At 60.3% G+C, this 17,856-nt stretch overlaps 1 protein-coding gene across 4 annotated transcripts in view; it reads right to left on the minus strand.

Moving 5' to 3' along the window:
* Positions 1 to 17,856, minus strand: part of LOC144785747 (non-structural maintenance of chromosomes element 3 homolog) — a 105,950-nt gene that overhangs the window by 71,441 nt on the left and 16,653 nt on the right. Inside the window, exon 1 of one of the 4 annotated variants that reach the window (XM_078664544.1) lies at positions 7,808 to 7,886. The exons of 2 other annotated variants lie outside the window; for them this stretch is intronic. The gene's annotated coding sequence lies outside the window, so the exon portion shown is untranslated. Of the gene's footprint in view, positions 1 to 7,807; positions 7,887 to 17,856 lie in introns of those variants that run through there. One more of the 4 variants, XM_078664546.1, reaches the window with a different exon arrangement.

The raw sequence follows: 17,856 nt of genomic DNA on the forward strand, positions 1-17,856 counted from the left end.
GTGACAAGCGATTGGGTAGCTGTGGAGACAAGCAGGTAATCTAGGGGCGCATACGTTGTATGGGCAGCTGCAAAGTATGAGTAGTCCTTCTCCCCAGGGTGAAGCTCGCGCCAAAGATCCACTAACCCCAAGTCCCGCACTCAGGCCAAGCCTGCAGCCGATAGCGCTCCTACCTGTGTTGCGCGCTGACAGGACCTATCTAGCAAATTATCAAAAACCAAATTCAAATCCCCTCCTAACAAGAGGTGGCGGTCTGTCGTATCGGTAGCGTCAGTAAGCGCCGTATGCAGGAATTTTTCTTGGCCTTCATTAGGCCCATAGATCGAGCCCCCGATGGCCCCCCCCGGAGGTTGGGCCCTCCTCCTCCTTCGGTTCCTCGATGCCCAGGAGGTGGCACGCTTCCCGGAGGGACCTCAATTGGCACACCTTGTTGTCCCACTTAAACACCAGCCGGAAGGGATGGCCCCAACTGTACGAGATGTTGCGTCGTCTCAGCTCAGCGGTGACCGGCTAAAAGGACCTACGCTTTTCAAGTGTGATAGCCGCCAAGTCCTGGTACATGGACGGAGAGTGGCCACCATAGGAAATGGTTCCCATCTGTCGAGCCTTGCTTAGGATCTTCTCCTTGGTGCGGAAGTCCTGTATGCAGACCAAGATATCAGCCGGCAGTGCCGAGGCGGCCCTGGGCGGACCCGTCCGGTGAGCCCTATCAATGCGTAAGGCCGAGTCTGCTGGCCTACCTAGGACGTGGTTGAATAGGCCCTGCGTACAGTGGAAAAGGTCCTCTGTGTCGGGAGTTTGCTTCACCCCCCGAATCCTAATGTTATGCCGCCGGGAGCGGTTTTCCAAGTCTTCAACGTGGGACTGAAGGTCCACCTGCTGATCATGTATACGGATGATCTCTTGTTGCAGAGCCTCTATTTCAATATCACGCCCATCGCTCTTAGTCTCCAAATCTGCTACTCTTTCTCCTATAGCATCCGTGTCGCGGCGGACCTCTCTAATCTCCTCCTGTAGTTCTTTCTTCAGGGCCCGGATGTCTTCCCGCAGGCCACTGAAGAGGGACTCCGGAAAAGTTTTAGTGATGGGCTCCTCGGTACTCTATGTTCCAGCGATGGGAGTGCTGGCTGCCATTTTGCCGGTTCCTGCCTTCTGTCCCGACGTATTGGGTTCCGCTCGCTTCCCCGCCGTGGTAGGGGTGAACAGGTCTTTTATGGTCCTGTCTTTCCGCACTCTCGCTGTGGACATGTCCCACGGGGCCCGCAACCAGGCAGTGGCAGGCGCAACACGACGAGGCGGTACTGGTTCTCAAACACGTGCAAAACCCCAGCTCTTCACCCGAGAGCGAAGCAGTTACCGACCGCTCAAAGAGCCCCTCCGCGGGACCCACCGGTGTTTCTCTAGCCCCCACACGAACGTCAGGGGGTGCCAGCCCTACCTCCTCTCACTCTGCAGGGCCCTTGCTTCGCTACCTGACCACTCACCACCGACACCCGGGTGCCACTCTAGCCGCCAGTCCCGAAGCAAGCCTCCCGATCACTGTGTTGCTTCACCACCGTAGGCCTGTAAGGCATGTCTGCTATGTCGGAGATCAAGCCCGCTCTCCCATGGTGCCCTCTCTCCGCCAGGCAGCCAACTCGCGATCAAAGATGGCGGCCGCCAGATCCCTCAATGCCCGCGACAGGCCCGTCGTCACCTCCAGGTGATCTCTCTGTCCGGCCTGTGTTACCTCATTCCCACGGGGCGGAGCAGCGCCGCGCAGTAGCGTCTCACCGGCTCCTTAAGCAATGCGGCCGTGCAGCGCTCTGTGGGCAACACCCACGCCCGTACTCTGCTCCTCACCTCCATACGAGCCCCCCTGGGTCCAAAGTCCTGGCGATAGGCAGCTGGTCTCTCGTCTGTGGGCCCCCCGCACAGAGCTCCTTCGATCCATTCCCATGGGGGCCCGAGCAGCTGCCACTTCTCCCGGGACTGGTGGTGGCAGGTCCGCAGCAGCCTCCGGGCGACAAGACCCCAGAGGCCTCGCGCCGAATTGCGCGGGCCGGACCCACCGCCAGCACACCGACACTTGCGTAGCTGCGCCTCAGCCGAGACGAGCCTAGGTCGGGTGCGCTCCGCTGCTTGCCTCGGCCCCGCCTCCTCGTCACCGTGCGTCACTAGGCCGCACCAGGCCGCTCTCGGGCCGGGCCGGTTCTCGTGGCTCCTGGAGCCCGTAACGGTCCGCAAGGGCCTCCCCCGGCACCGGGCACGTCAGGGCGGCAAGCGCTCTCCAGCTGAGCACAAATTTGGGGGATTAGGTGCTGTATGAGTTGCTATGCTAGCGGCCGGCGGCGGGAGCTCTGAGAGGCACGTCCGCTCACACCACCATCTATCATCACTTGGATTTTAATGGAGTATGGCTATCCTTTTATAAAATTTGGATTAGGGACTGCTATATCTTCTTTTAATTTGCACTAAGTACTTTTGGCCTGGACTGGTTATGCCCTTTCTAAGAAAAAGAACCCAATGATGAGACTAAAACACCTACTTGTCTGGTGTATGAGGGTTCGTTTTTCTGTATTTTCACATTCTTCCTATTACTTTCGATTGCTTTAATTTCCCCATATTACTTTCTTTGTTGTTTTCCTTTCCCTTGGTTTCCTACTATCGATATTTTGACTGTGGGTTATAAGGTGGGGGTATCGTGTGTTTTGTCGCTCTTTAGTTGTTTTGATATAATTTATAACTTAGACATCGACATTTTATGATAATTTAGACATTTGCATTTTAGGTTAATGCTTAAGTTCCAACCACTGAAAGTGCCTCTACATTTTAGGTTATTGCACTTGCTACACACATTTTTGGTTGTTACTTTTTATTACATTTATAGTTATGGTACCAACTTTGTGAATTATACCTGCTCTGTTTAATTTTGTTGTGTAGGAAAGGGGGAGTGTTTGGTCTGGGTCTTGGAATGTAGAATGATGGTCAAAGGGGGATTCTCTCTTGGTTCGGAGTGGCAGTTCTGCCTGGTCCAGGGGACGGATGCTTGTGTACCAATAAACTCCTATACATACCGTATCTGGAAGAAGCATCTTTCCAGGTCTGTATTCCAAAAAGGAAATGCAAGACTCCAAAGCATATTTACACAAGATGTTTAATCTATGAGTAAGGGCTCCAACCAGAAGCTCTCTGTCTGTACTGAAACTAGAGTCATAACAATTCTCATTTAGACTGCGGAATAAAGAATCCACAGAAACACTATGGCTACACCCATAACACACATACCACAGATATATATATTGATATACATGGCTGTATTATTTAATGACTTTCAATTACAAGATTCTGGCAGACGGCTAAGAAAAAATTCTAGCAAGAATTCTTACGGTGTAAATCTTCTCCCCCTAGGGTTTGCCAGCTGTATAAGAGGGTATCCGCACCAAAACCCATGCCTACTACGATAATCGATGAGATTTCATTAAACAAAATAACTATCTGTATACGTTGATACAAAGGAATAACAATCCACCCTTAAATGCCCTTTGACCGTAACATGTTTTTCACAATCAACATCTCAAGCCTACTGCCTTTATTTTAACGCTGCACGATATTCAGCCCTACAGCCTTAATCATGGACTAGACACCACAACCAATTCACGCCTACTGTACTGAGCGTAATTTTTAGGTCGAGACCATGCTCTGCTCGACTTTATGTAAGGGCTTTAGAAATCTAACCACCCTTTCGCACACACTTGTGCGTGTGCTTTTGGTTTTGTCCCAGGCTATTGGCCTTTGTATGCGTCTTTTTAACAAAGACAGCACGCAATTGGCCAAAGGCATCTTTTTGTCCCTATGTGCACGCCCACGGCCTAACGCTTGTGGTTACGCGCAGCAGCAGCATAAGTTTCCAATTATCGTGCCCAGACGCGGGCGCGATAATTGGAAACATATGCTGCTGCTCGCAAGAACGCGTGCACACCAGCAGCTCCCGCATCTCGTTTCATTCCTCTGAAGAATGTCTCTGGGAAAGGCAATGACCCCCTCTTCTTCCGCAATGCAGATTAGCCGGTACAGTCTCCTCTGTACTTCTGTTCTTTCCACCGTCTCCACACATGGGGTACGGGATAGACTTATCAAACGGGCCACAGATTACTCTCCACATCTGATGGCATACAGTGGTCTGGACCCTCCCCCGCCATATTGGAGTGGCGTTTGTTTAAAGTAAGGCAGTCGGTGCTCTAGTTAAAAGAGTATGTGTAATAAAAATGTGTAAATAGATGTTTTTGTAACTGCATTTGCGGCCGCGCTTTTTTGTAGTAGCTTCTGGTGGAATGCATCAGATTTGTATTCTGTAATTATTTGAGAAAGAAGAGCTTCTTCACAATTGTAAAGGAACACGTTCTTCCAGCCTTGTAACAAACGAGGCAATTGTTTCAGCACGTTTTTGCAAAGTTTAGTAACACAGGTAGTGTTTTATTTGAAGAAACATACAGTGCTTCTTCAATCCATCATACAACAGTCACTTCCTCATCACATTGAAAGATTACATCACAAGTGCCTGGGTCTCCACAATGCCTCAGGAGGCAAAGGAGAAATCATTCATATGTTAATGTCTCACACACCAGTATATATGTCAAAGTCTTTGATCTAGTGACGCCACCTGTGCTCTAGGTTGTTAGTGCCATTTTGGCGGTACTACCAGGATAGCGAGTCAGAGACTGTGACGTGGACCAGGGCTGTGGGGCAGGCACCTACAGAGGCACTTCATTGGAAGTTTGGGGCGCACCTCTGATGGTGGATTTACCTTCTTCTGTTGGTGGATTTACCTTCTTCTGTTGGTGGATTTACCTTCTTCTGTTGGTGGATTTACCTTCTTCTGTTGGTGGATTTACCTTCTTCTGTTGGTGGATTTATCTTCTTCTGTTGGTGGATTTACCTTCTTCTGTTGGTGGATTTACCTTCTTCTGTTGGTGGATTTACCTTCTTCTGTTGATCGCAGGGTGCATGTAGGCTCAGAGGAGAACATGTGGCATCAGAGGCAGACCAACAAAGTAGCACAGTGCATGTGGAGTCCAGGTATCCTCCTCACCAGTGTTACGTTGTGAGCTTGTATTAAATAGAGAAACACCTTCCGCATGAATGAATCCTCTTTAATTGTTATCCGTACATTGCAGAAGTTAAGACATGAGCCCATTAGGCCGGACAGCCTAATCTCAGATGTCAAGAATCCTGAAGTTCACAGACCTTGCATGAGAGAGTCAAGTGAAGCGTCCATTCCTTCTCTCGCCCACTGGGCTCTGCCTTGCTCTGCCCCCTTGCCTTCTAGCCAGAATCCTCCTCTCCTGTGGACCGGAATTACGTCACGGAGCAGGAGGAAGGAGAAGCAACATTAAGGTGAAAATCTTTGGTATTTACTTTACAGTGTAGCCGATTCACAATGGACTCGAACTTCCTGCAATAATGACAGTGACAACGACAGAGGCCTTTTGTCCACCTCTTCCACATGGTATGACTAGAGCTAAAATCAGCCAAATTAAATGTTTTAATACCAGCCGAGATTACCTTGAGCGATCAGTGTTTAAATACCAGCCAATATTACACGGAGCTAGCTAGTAGCAAACAATTCCAACCGTATTAAGGACCATTAAGGGTGCTTCTCCCCACAATAATTGTTCTTTGGTTGGAAATGAGGTGGAACAATCATTTCTGAAGAGATGTTCATACACAGTACCAAGGAGCATTAATTCTCTATAGCAGCAAGTCTCACTTGATTGCCACTCCCTCAGAGACGCTTTTCGGCTGCATGGGCCGATGATAACCCAGCCGACAGAGCCCTTGAAAGGAGTTAATCTCACCCAGTCAACTGAGGGTTGCCCTGATCTCCTGCTTGTCCAGCCTAGCCCAGAGACAAGACATTTCAGAGCATTAAATATATTTTGCACAAAAAAGTGACTTTAATGGTCAAGTCACTCAACGCCATCAGAAAACACGTGGAAATCACAATTAATAATTGTTCTTTTAAAAGGTTACTCCCCGGTATGGATTGTAGGAGATTTTGATGAAATAGCGCATGGGACTCAAATGTATGCACTTACAGTTAACAGTAATTCTCATGGCTGTGGCCCTGATCTCCTTCTTCAACCCAAACTTAAACAAGCATTGGCATAGCCAATAGGTCTCGCCTTTGGGACATTATAAGTGTTTAGCCATGCAACAGTTGATGTTGCACTAAGGATATTGTGTTGCGTAAAGGTCACAAAGGCGAGACCTATTGGCTAGGCCAATGCTTGTTTCACAAGGCAACCATCTAGCATACAGTCAAAAAAGTACAAGTGTATACAAAATTACAGTTACCAAAGTAAAAGACTATCGCTTGTAAAACGACTGATAAAGATTACTGTATGCCTGGGTGGATCTTCAACACCAAAACCCTTGCCTACTACAGCAATTTGTGAAATTCAGTGTAACAAAATACATGCCTCCAGGCTTTAGCACCGAGTAATAACAATCCATCCTTAAAAGCCTATGGTCTTATCACATACTTTTCACAGTAAGTAGAACAGGCATACAGGCTTTGTTATAATATTTTATATTAAGTAGATCAAACCTATGAAATGTGGCGTGAGCTTGCCAAATGAGCCCATGAAGTCTCTATCATTGGCTTAATGCCTTATCAGACACCAGCCTAGTCAGCCCCACACTCCCCCCTCCAGCCCCACACCCCCCCCCCTCCAGCCCCACACCCCCCCCCTCCAGCCCCACACACCCCCCTCCTCCAGCCCCACACACCCCCCCTCCAGCCCCACACACCCCCTCCACTCCCACTCACCCCCCCTCCAGCCCCACACACCCCCCCTCCAGCCCCACACTCCCCCCTCCACTCCCACTCACCCCCCACACTCCCCCCTCCACTCCCACTCACCCCCCCTCCAGCCCCACACCCCTCCACTCCCACTCACCCCCCCTCCAGCCCCACACTCCCCCCCTCCAGCCCCACACTCCCCCCCTCCAGCCCCACACTCCCCCCCTCCAGCCCCACACTCCCCCCTCCACTCCCACTCACCCCCCCTCCAGCCCCACACTCCCCCCTCCACTCCCACTCACCCCCCCTCCAGCCCCACACTCCCCCCTCCACTCCCACTCACCCCCCCTCCAGCCCCACACTCCCCCCTCCACTCCCACTCACCCCCCACACTCCCCCCTCCACTCCCACTCACCCCCCCTCCAGCCCCACACCCCTCCACTCCCACTCACCCCCCCTCCAGCCCCACACACCCCCCTCCAGCCCCACACACTCCCCCTCCAGCCCCACACACCCCCTCCACTCCCACTCACCCCCCCCCTCCAGCCCCACACTCCCCCCTCCACTCCCACTCACCCCCCCTCCAGCCCCACACACTCCCCCTCCAGCCCCACACACCCCCTCCACTCCCACTCACCCCCCACACTCCCCCCTCCACTCCCACTCACCCCCCCTCCAGCCCCACACCCCTCCACTCCCACTCACCCCCCCTCCAGCCCCACACACCCCCCTCCAGCCCCACACACTCCCCCTCCAGCCCCACACACCCCCTCCACTCCCACTCACCCCCCCCCTCCAGCCCCACACTCCCCCCTCCACTCCCACTCACCCCCCCTCCAGCCCCACACTCCCCCCTCCACTCCCACTCACCCCCCCTCCAGCCCCACACTCCCACTCACCCCCCCTCCAGCCCCACACTCCCCTCAACTCCCACACTCACCTCTCCTCCTCACTCACCTCACCCCTCCTCACTCACACTCACCCCTCACCTCTAACCCCTGACCTCTCACCCCTCACACTCACCTCTCGCGCCGGCCGTTTTACCGCTACTCGGATCCAAAGTAGGAAAACCGGAAGTAACCGCTAACCTGAAGAAAGACACCCAAAACAAGCCCCGCCCACACAACGACAAGACGCGGCTGCAAAGTTAAAGACACAAAAGTAGGACTGGCGCTGGGCCTCCACTTCAATCCGCCTCCCCCGGCGCTCCCGCCGCACATCCGCGCGGGGCAACCCCCGGGGGGCCCCCGGGAGCGGCAGCTGGAGGCGAGGGAGCCGAGCACGGGGGGAGAGAGGCCGTGTGTGCGCCATGAGGCCTGCTGGGAAGGAGAGGCCTTTATCACGGGCCCTGCAGGACACCCCAGCCCATAGAGGGCCTCCCTGCCTGACCCTACAGGACACCCCAGCCCACACCACACTCACAGAGGGCCTCCCCTGCCTGACCCTACAGGACACCCCAGCCCACACCACACTCACAGAGGGCCTCCCCTGCCTGACCCTGAGGGACACCCCAGCCCACACCACACTCACAGAGGGTCTCCCCTGCCTGACCCTGAGGGACACCCCAGCCCACACCACACTCACAGAGGGTCTCCCCTGCCTGACCCTGAGGGACACCCCAGCCCACACCACACTCACAGAGGGTCTCCCCTGCCTGACCCCGAGGGACACCCCAGCCCACACCACACTCACAGAGGGTCTCCCCTGCCTGACCCCGAGGGACACCCCAGCCCACACCACACTCACAGAGGGTCTCCCCTGCCTGACCCCGAGGGACACCCCAGCCCACACCACACTCACAGAGGGTCTCCCCTGCCTGACCCTGAGGGACACCCCAGCCCACACCACACTCACAGAGGGTCTCCCCTGCCTGACCCTGAGGGACACCCCAGCCCACACCACACTCACAGAGGGGCTCCCCTGCCTGACCCTGAGGGACACCCCAGCCCACACCACACTCACAGAGGGTCTCCCCTGCCTGACCCTGAGGGACACCCCAGCCCACACCACACTCACAGAGGGCCTCCCCTGCCTGACCCTGCGGGACACCCCATCCAACACCACACTTACAGAGGGCCTCCCCTGCCTGACCCTGAGGGACACCCCAGCCCACACCACACTCACAGAGGGCCTCCCCTGCCTGACCCTGAGGGACACCCCCAGCCCACACCACACTCACAGAGGGTCTCCCTGCCTGACCCTGAGGGACACCCCCAGCCCACACCACACTCACAGAGGGCCTCCCCTGCCTGACCCTGAGGGACACCCCAGCCCACACTACACTCACAGAGGGTCTCCTCTGCCTGACCCTGAGGGACACCCCAGCCCACACTACACTCACAGAGGGTCTCCTCTGCCTGACCCTGAGGGACACCCCAGCCCACACTACACTCACAGAGGGCCTCCCCTGCCTGACCCTGAGGGACACCCCAGCCCACACCACACTCACAGAGGGGCTCCCCTGCCTGACCCCGAGGGACACCCCAGCCCACACCACACTCACAGAGGGTCTCCCCTGCCTGACCCCGAGGGACACCCCAGCCCACACCACACTCACAGAGGGTCTCCCCTGCCTGACCCCGAGGGACACCCCAGCCCACACCACACTCACAGAGGGTCTCCCCTGCCTGACCCTGAGGGACACCCCAGCCCACACCACACTCACAGAGGGTCTCCCCTGCCTGACCCTGAGGGACACCCCAGCCCACACCACACTCACAGAGGGGCTCCCCTGCCTGACCCTGAGGGACACCCCAGCCCACACCACACTCACAGAGGGTCTCCCCTGCCTGACCCTGAGGGACACCCCAGCCCACACCACACTCACAGAGGGTCTCCCCTGCCTGACCCCGAGGGACACCCCAGCACACACCACACTCACAGAGGGTCTCCCCTGCCTGACCCTGAGGGACACCCCAGCCCACACCACACTCACAGAGGGGCTCCCCTGCCTGACCCTGAGGGACACCCCAGCCCACACCACACTCACAGAGGGTCTCCCCTGCCTGACCCTGAGGGACACCCCAGCCCACACCACACTCACAGAGGGTCTCCCCTGCCTGACCCCGAGGGACACCCCAGCACACACCACACTCACAGAGGGCCTCCCCTGCCTGACCCTGAGGGACACCCCCAGCCCACACCACACTCACAGAGGGTCTCCCCTGCCTGACCCTGAGGGACACCCCAGCCCACACTACACTCACAGAGGGTCTCCTCTGCCTGACCCTGCAGGACACCCCAGCCCACACCACACTCACAGAGGGCCTCCCCTGCCTGACCCTGAGGGACACCCCCAGCCCACACCACACTCACAGAGGGTCTCCCTGCCTGACCCTGAGGGACACCCCCAGCCCACACCACACTCACAGAGGGCCTCCCCTGCCTGACCCTGAGGGACACCCCAGCCCACACTACACTCACAGAGGGTCTCCTCTGCCTGACCCTGAGGGACACCCCAGCCCACACTACACTCACAGAGGGTCTCCTCTGCCTGACCCTGAGGGACACCCCAGCCCACACTACACTCACAGAGGGCCTCCCCTGCCTGACCCTGAGGGACACCCCCAGCCCACACCACACTCACAGAGGGCCTCCCCTGCCTGACCCTGAGGGACACCCCAGCCCACACTACACTCACAGAGGGCCTCCCCTGCCTGACCCTGAGGGACACCCCCAGCCCACACCACACTCACAGAGGGGCTCCCCTGCCTGACCCTGAGGGACACCCCATCCAACACCACACTCACAGAGGGCCTCCCCTGCCTGACCCTGAGGGACACCCCCAGCCCACACCACACTCACAGAGGGTCTCCCCTGCCTGACCCTGAGGGACACCCCCAGCCCACACCACACTCACAGAGGGGCTCCCCTGCCTGACCCTGAGGGACACCCCAGCCCACACCACACTCACAGAGGGCCTCCCCTGCCTGACCCTGAGGGACACCCCAGCCCACACCACACTCACAGAGGGTCTCCCCTGCCTGACCCCGAGGGACACCCCAGCACACACCACACTCACAGAGGGGCTCCCCTGCCTGACCCTGAGGGACACCCCATCCAACACCACACTCACAGAGGGCCTCCCCTGCCTGACCCTGAGGGACACCCCCAGCCCACACCACACTCACAGAGGGTCTCCCCTGCCTGACCCTGAGGGACACCCCCAGCCCACACCACACTCACAGAGGGGCTCCCCTGCCTGACCCTGAGGGACACCCCAGCCCACACCACACTCACAGAGGGCCTCCCCTGCCTGACCCTGAGGGACACCCCAGCCCACACCACACTCACAGAGGGTCTCCCCTGCCTGACCCCGAGGGACACCCCAGCACACACCACACTCACAGAGGGTCTCCCCTGCCTGACCTTGAGGGACACCCCAGCCCACACCACACTCACAGAGGGTCTCCCTGCCTGACCCTGAGGGACACCCCCAGCCCACACCACACTCACAGAGGGCCTCCCCTGCCTGACCCTGCGGGACACCCCATCCAACACCACACTCACAGAGGGTCTCCCCTGCCTGACCCTGAGGGACACCCCCAGCCCACACCACACTCACAGAGGGCCTCCCCTGCCTGACCCTGAGGGACACCCCAGCCCACACCACACTCACAGAGGGTCTCCCCTGCCTGACCCCGAGGGACACCCCAGCACACACCACACTCACAGAGGGCCTCCCCTGCCTGACCCTGAGGGACACCCCCAGCCCACACCACACTCACAGAGGGTCTCCCCTGCCTGACCCTGAGGGACACCCCAGCCCACACTACACTCACAGAGGGTCTCCTCTGCCTGACCCTGCAGGACACCCCAGCCCACACCACACTCACAGAGGGCCTCCCCTGCCTGACCCTGAGGGACACCCCCAGCCCACACCACACTCACAGAGGGTCTCCCTGCCTGACCCTGAGGGACACCCCCAGCCCACACCACACTCACAGAGGGCCTCCCCTGCCTGACCCTGAGGGACACCCCAGCCCACACTACACTCACAGAGGGTCTCCTCTGCCTGACCCTGAGGGACACCCCAGCCCACACTACACTCACAGAGGGTCTCCTCTGCCTGACCCTGAGGGACACCCCAGCCCACACTACACTCACAGAGGGCCTCCCCTGCCTGACCCTGAGGGACACCCCCAGCCCACACCACACTCACAGAGGGCCTCCCCTGCCTGACCCTGAGGGACACCCCAGCCCACACTACACTCACAGAGGGCCTCCCCTGCCTGACCCTGAGGGACACCCCCAGCCCACACCACACTCACAGAGGGGCTCCCCTGCCTGACCCTGAGGGACACCCCATCCAACACCACACTCACAGAGGGCCTCCCCTGCCTGACCCTGAGGGACACCCCCAGCCCACACCACACTCACAGAGGGTCTCCCCTGCCTGACCCTGAGGGACACCCCCAGCCCACACCACACTCACAGAGGGGCTCCCCTGCCTGACCCTGAGGGACACCCCAGCCCACACCACACTCACAGAGGGCCTCCCCTGCCTGACCCTGAGGGACACCCCAGCCCACACCACACTCACAGAGGGTCTCCCCTGCCTGACCCCGAGGGACACCCCAGCACACACCACACTCACAGAGGGGCTCCCCTGCCTGACCCTGAGGGACACCCCATCCAACACCACACTCACAGAGGGCCTCCCCTGCCTGACCCTGAGGGACACCCCCAGCCCACACCACACTCACAGAGGGTCTCCCCTGCCTGACCCTGAGGGACACCCCCAGCCCACACCACACTCACAGAGGGGCTCCCCTGCCTGACCCTGAGGGACACCCCAGCCCACACCACACTCACAGAGGGCCTCCCCTGCCTGACCCTGAGGGACACCCCAGCCCACACCACACTCACAGAGGGTCTCCCCTGCCTGACCCCGAGGGACACCCCAGCACACACCACACTCACAGAGGGTCTCCCCTGCCTGACCTTGAGGGACACCCCAGCCCACACCACACTCACAGAGGGTCTCCCTGCCTGACCCTGAGGGACACCCCCAGCCCACACCACACTCACAGAGGGCCTCCCCTGCCTGACCCTGCGGGACACCCCATCCAACACCACACTCACAGAGGGTCTCCCCTGCCTGACCCTGAGGGACACCCCAGCCCACACCACACTCACAGAGGGCCTCCCCTGCCTGACCCTGAGGGACACCCCAGCCCACACCACACTCACAGAGGGCCTCCCCTGCCTGACCCTGAGGGACACCCCAGCCCACACCACACTCACAGAGGGCCTCCCCTGCCTGACCCTGAGGGACACTCCAGCCCACAGAGGGCCTCCCCTGCCTGACCCTGAGGGACACCCCCAGCCCACACCACACTCACAGAGGGTCTCCCCTGCCTGACCCTGAGGGACACCCCAGCCCCACACCACACTCACAGAGGGCCTCCCCTGCCTGACCCTACAGGACACCCCAGCCCACACCACACTCACAGAGGGCCTCCCCTGCCTGACCCTGAGGGACACCCCAGCCCACACCACACTCACAGAGGGCCTCCCCTGCCTGACCCTGAGGGACACCCCAGCCCACACCACACTCACAGAGGGCCTCCCCTGCCTGACCCTGAGGGACACCCCAGCCCACACCACACTCACAGAGGGTCTCCCCTGCCTGACCCTGAGGGACACCCCCAGCCCACACCACACTCACAGAGGGGCTCCCCTGCCTGACCCTGAGGGACACCCCAGCACACACCACACTCACAGAGGGTCTCCCCTGCCTGACCTTGAGGGACACCCCAGCCCACACCACACTCACAGAGGGTCTCCCTGCCTGACCCTGAGGGACACCCCCAGCCCACACCACACTCACAGAGGGTCTCCCCTGCCTGACCCTGAGGGACACCCCAGCCCACACCACACTCACAGAGGGTCTCCCCTGCCTGACCCTGAGGGACACCCCAGCCCACACCACACTCACAGAGGGCCTCCCCTGCCTGACCCCGAGGGACACCCCAGCCCACACCACACTCACAGAGGGCCTCCCCTGCCTGACCCTGAGGGACACCCCAGCCCACACCACACTCATAGAGGGCCTCCCCTGCCTGACCCTGAGGGACACCCCAGCCCACACCACACTCACAGAGGGCCTCCCCTGCCTGACCCCGAGGGACACCCCAGCACACACCACACTCACAGAGGGCCTCCCCTGCCTGACCCCGAGGGACACCCCAGCACACACCACACTCACAGAGGGTCTCCCTGCCTGACCTTGAGGGACACCCCAGCCCACACCACACTCACAGAGGGTCTCCCTGCCTGACCCTGAGGGACACCCCAGCCCACACCACACTCACAGAGGGTCTCCCTGCCTGACCCTGAGGGACACCCCAGCCCACACCACACTCACAGAGGGCCTCCCTGCCTGACCCTGAGGGACACCCCCAGCCCACACCACACTCACAGAGGGTCTCCCCTGCCTGACCCTGAGGGACACCCCAGCCCACACCACACTCACAGAGGGTCTCCCCTGCCTGACCCTGAGGGACACCCCAGCCCACACCACACTCACAGAGGGCCTCCCCTGCCTGACCCTGAGGGACACCCCAGCCCACACCACACTCACAGAGGGCCTCCCCTGCCTGACCCTGAGGGACACCCCAGCCAACACCACACTCATAGAGGGCCTCCCCTGCCTGACCCTGAGGGACACCCCAGCCCACACCACACTCACAGAGGGCCTCCCCTGCCTGACCCTGAGGGACACCCCAGCCCACACCACACTCACAGAGGGCCTCCCCTGCCTGACCCTGAGGGACACCCCAGGGCCCCAACACCACACTCACAGAGGGCCTCCCCTGCCTGACCCTGAGGGACACCCCATCCAACACCACACTCACAGAGGGTCTCCCCTGCCTGACCGAGGGACACCCCAGCCCACACCACACTCACAGAGGGCCTCCCCTGCCTGACCCTGCGGGACACCCCATCCAACACCACACTTACAGAGGGCCTCCCCTGCCTGACCCTGAGGGACACCCCCAGCCCACACCACACTCACAGAGGGCCTCCCCTGCCTGACCCTGAGGGACACCCCCAGCCCACACCACACTCACAGAGGGTCTCCCCTGCCTGACCCTGAGGGACACCCCAGCCCACACCACACTCACAGAGGGCCTCCCCTGCCTGACCCTGAGGGACACCCCAGCCCACACCACACTCACAGAGGGCCTCCCCTGCCTGACCCTGAGGGACACCCCAGCCCACACCACACTCACAGAGGGCCTCCCCTGCCTGACCCTGAGGGACACCCCAGCCCACACCACACTCACAGAGGGCCTCCCCTGCCTGACCCTGAGGGACACCCCAGCCACACCACACTCACAGAGGGCCTCCCCTGCCTGACCCTGAGGGACACTCCAGCCCACAGAGGGGCCTCCCCTGCCTGACCCTGAGGGACACCCCCAGCCCACACCACACTCACAGAGGGTCTCCCCTGCCTGACCCTGAGGGACACCCCAGCCCACACCACACTCACAGAGGGCCTCCCCTGCCTGACCATGAGGGACACCCCAGCCCACACCACACTCACAGAGGGCCTCCCCTGCCTGACCCTGAGGGACACCCCAGCCCACACCACACTCACAGAGGGCCTCCCCTGCCTGACCCTGAGGGACACCCCAGCCCACACCACACTCACAGAGGGCCTCCCCTGCCTGACCCTGAGGGACACCCCATCCAACACCATACTCACAGAGGGCCTCCCATGCCTGACCCCGAGGGACACCCCAGCCCACACCACACTCACAGAGGGCCTCCCCTGCCTGACCCTGCAGGACACCCCAGCCCACACTACACTCACAGAGGGTCTCCCCTGCCTGACCCTGAGGGACACCCCAGCCCACACCACACTCACAGAGGGCCTCCCCTGCCTGACCCTGAGGGACACCCCAGCCCAGACCACACTCACAGAGGGCCTCCCCTGCCTGACCCTGAGGGACACCCCATCCAACACCACACTTACAGAGGGCCTCCCATGCCTGACCCCGAGGACACCCCAGCCCACACTACACTCACAGAGGGTCTCCCCTGCCTGACCCTGAGGACACCCCAGCCCACACCACACTCACAGAGGGCCTCCCCTGCCTGACCCTGAGGGACACCCCAGCACACACCACACTCACAGAGGGCCTCCCCTGCCTGACCCTGAGGGACACCCCAGCCCACACCACACTCACAGAGGGGCTCCCCTGCCTGACCCCGAGGGACACCCCAGCCCACACCACACTCACAGAGGGCCTCCCCTGCCTGACCCTGCAGGACACCCCAGCCCACACTACACTCACAGAGGGTCTCCCCTGCCTGACCCTGAGGGACACCCCAGCCCACACTACACTCACAGAGGGTCTCCTCTGCCTGACCCTGAGGGACACCCCAGCCCACACCACACTCACAGAGGGTCTCCCCTGCCTGACCCTGAGGGACACCCCAGCCCACACCACACTCACAGAGGGTCTCCTCTGCCTGACCCTGAGGGACACCCCAGCCCACACCACACTCACAGAGGGTCTCCCCTGCCTGACCCTGAGGGACACCCCAGCCCACACCACACTCACAGAGGGTCTCCCCTGCAGGACACCCCAGCCCACACTACACTCACAGAGGGTCTCCTCTGCCTGACCCTGAGGGACACCCCCAGCCCACACCACACTCACAGAGGGTCTCCCCTGCCTGACCCTGAGGGACACCCCCAGCTCACACCACACTCACAGAGGGTCTCCCCTGCAGGACACCCCAGCCCACACTACACTCACAGAGGGTCTCCTCTGCCTGACCCTGAGGGACACCCCAGCCCACACTACACTCACAGAGGGCCTCCCCTGCCTGACCCTGAGGACACCCCCAGCCCACACCACACTCACAGAGGGCCTCCCCTGCCTGACCCTGAGGGACACCCCACCCACACTACACTCACAGAGGGTCTCCCTGCCTGACCCTGAGGGACACCCCAGCACACACCACACTCACAGAGGGCCTCCCTGCCTGACCCTGAGGGACACCCCAGCACACACCACACTCACAGAGGGCCTCCCCTGCCTGACCCTGAGGGACACCCCAGCCCACACTACACTCACAGAGGGTCTCCTCTGCCTGACCCTGCAGGACACCCCAGCCCACACCACACTCACAGAGGGCCTCCCCTGCCTGACCCTGAGGACACCCCCAGCCCACACCACACTCACAGAGGGTCTCCCTGCCTGACCCTGAGGGACACCCCCAGCCCACACCACACTCACAGAGGGCCTCCCCTGCCTGACCCTGAGGGACACCCCAGCCCACACTACACTCACAGAGGGTCTCCTCTGCCTGACCCTGAGGGACACCCCAGCCCACACTACACTCACAGAGGGTCTCCTCTGCCTGACCCTGAGGGACACCCCAGCCCACACTACACTCACAGAGGGCCTCCCCTGCCTGACCCTGAGGGGACACCCCCAGCCCACACCACACTCACAGAGGGCCTCCCCTGCCTGACCCTGAGGGACACCCCAGCCCACACTACACTCACAGAGGGCCTCCCCTGCCTGACCCTGAGGGACACCCCAGCCCACACCACACTCACAGAGGGTCTCCCCTGCCTGACCCTGAGGGACACCCCAGCCCACACCACACTCACAGAGGGTCTCCCCTGCCTGACCCTGAGGGACACCCCAGCCCACACTACACTCACAGAGGGTATCCCTGCCTGACCCTGAGGGACACCCCAGCCCACACCACACTTACAGAGGGTCTCCCCTGCCTGACCCTGAGGGACACCCCCAGCCCACACCACACTCACAGAGGGTCTCCCCTGCCTGACCCTGAGGGACACCCCCAGCCCACACCACACTCACAGAGGGTATCCCTGCCTGACCCTGCAGGACACCCCAGCCCACACCACACTCACAGAGGGTCTCCCCTGCCTGACCCCGAGGGACACCCCAGCCAACACCACACTCCGAGAGGGTCTCCCCTGCCTGACCCTGAGGGACACCCCCATCACACAGGGCAATGTAGAAGTCATAGAATTATCACTCGGATATCAGATTTGAATATGCATTTGGGAGTGCAGT

This window comes from Lissotriton helveticus, chromosome 10, assembly GCF_964261635.1.
Source record: "Lissotriton helveticus chromosome 10, aLisHel1.1, whole genome shotgun sequence".
Lineage (NCBI taxonomy): Eukaryota > Metazoa > Chordata > Amphibia > Caudata > Salamandridae > Lissotriton > Lissotriton helveticus.